Source organism: Myotis brandtii, unplaced genomic scaffold, assembly GCF_000412655.1.
Source record: "Myotis brandtii unplaced genomic scaffold, ASM41265v1 scaffold420, whole genome shotgun sequence".
NCBI lineage: Eukaryota > Metazoa > Chordata > Mammalia > Chiroptera > Vespertilionidae > Myotis > Myotis brandtii.
Window position 1 is genome coordinate 14,412 of NW_005366109.1, and position 2,202 is coordinate 16,613.

Sequence of the window (2,202 nt, forward strand, 5' to 3'; positions counted from 1 at the left end):
AAATTTGACATATGAAGTTTTGAAGCTTGCTGTCAATACAACAAAATAGCATACACATCAAATCGCATATATATCAACATATGTGTAACTCTATCTATTGAAAAAATCCGCATTATTAACCAGTACACTGGGTATGTTATCCTAGATGCCTAAGCACAGTGGTTCGGGCTTACTGCCTTTGCTAAGGGAGCTATAGGCCTGGGACGTGATACCCGCCATGACCTGCCCAGTTAGAAATTTGTGGTCAGACCATCCCGTGTGGTTGCTTTTGGTCACTAAGCTTATTAGGCCGACAGTGTCAGGCTTGCCATGTAGCCCCTGAGCTTGTCGGGTTGACTGCATAGCTCCTTTTTCATTCACACCGTTCCATCGCTTTATGGTTGACTTGAGTGAAAAACAAAAAGTTTTGTGTAATCTCTGAAGAATTGTCATGAAGACAACTGCTGACAACCGAATTTTGCAGGTATTACAATGACAGCATGGCTCACAGCTGACTGCTCATGTTGTTTATTTATTTGGGTGTTTGTTTATTTTTGAGAAATGAAATAACTGAATCTTTTGCTGGTGGGCTCAGTAGCCCATCCAGGGCAGACCCCAGAGCTACGTTTGTGACAGACCATCCAGCCAAACAGCGAACCCAGGAGAAAAAAGACTCAATTTCGAGACCAGCAGTGGGGTTTCTCTCCTTTCTCTTCTTTTCCCGCCCTTATTCAAGAAAATCTCCATGCTTTCGAGGGCAGGTGGCCCTGAAGAGGCTCAATACCTCCCCTACCAAACTGTGGCACCTGTTCTTTCACACCCCTCTACCCCCAAATACTCCGTTTCTTTCTGGGGCACACTGCCTTTGTTTCATATCGGCACTCCCTCAGATCTTCAGGTTGCTGACAGGAGGGTAAGGGGCCAAGGCCACTGGGCTGACTCTCCAGCTCCAGGATTCACTAGGGGGGCCAAGTGGGGCTCGGTTCCTGGGGTCAAGGAGTGGCATGTAACCTCTTCTCGGGGGGTTGCTACCAGCCCCTCTGGGACACAAGGTCAGAAAGGGAGCTCATGCCAAGCCCTGGCGGTTGGAGGGGTCCTGAGAAAGGCCGAGTCCCAGACACTGCCCGGGGAGCACCACAGGTTTGTGCAGAAGTGCAGTGGGCCAGGAAAGCAATAGTAAGCGGGCAAGTGTGTGCAGGGCCAGCAATAGTAGGTGGCTGAGGGCGACTTGATGCCAAGCTGCTGTCGGTGAAGGGCAGAGCGACTGTCTCCAGGCCAAAGCCAGTGTCAGCAGTTAAACAGGAAGCATGCAAATCAGGCCACAAATGCCTGGCTTTCACATATGTATAAAAATATGCTAGAGTGTATCTCTATTAAGATATAACTCACATAACATAAAATTCACTCATTTCAATTGTACCACTCAATGGTTTTAAGTGCATTCACAGGGTTGTGCAGCCATCACCAAGGTCAACTTTAGAATGTATTTATCACCCTACAAGAAACCCCACACCTGTTGGCAATCACGTCCACTTTCCCTCCAAGCCCCCTTCCCCCAGTCCTAATGCACCACTAATCTATTGTCTCTATGGACTTGCCTATTCTGGACATTTTGTGTAAATAGAATCATATACTATGTGGCCTTTTGATCTGGCCTTCTCACGTAGCATAATGTTTTCAAGATTCCTCCATGTGTAGAATAGAGCAGTACAATACATCATCCTTTTTTATTACCAAGTAATATTCCATTGTATGAAATGCATCTTATTTACCCACCCATCAGGTAGTGGACACTTCAGTTGTTTCCAATTGGGGGCTATTATAATCATACTGCTATAAACATTCCTGCACATTTTTCATTTCTCTTGGAAATATGCCTAAAAGTGGTATCATATGTTAACTCTGGATCACATGGTAACTCTTATGCTTAACTCCCCCCCACTCCCCAAAGTTTTATTGAGAAACTAGAGGCCCAGTGCACGGGTGGTGGGGTCCCTCTAGGTGGCCTGTAGGGATCAGGCTAAAACAGCCGTGGGCAAACTATGGGCCCTTTGAAATGAATAAACAAAAAACAAAAAACAAAAAAAAGACCGTACCCTTTAATGTAATGATGTTTACTTTGAATTTATATTAGTTCACACAAACACTCCATCCATGCTTTTGTTCTGGCCCTCCGGTCCAGTTTAAGAACCCATTGTGGGCCTCGAGTCACGAGTCATGCCC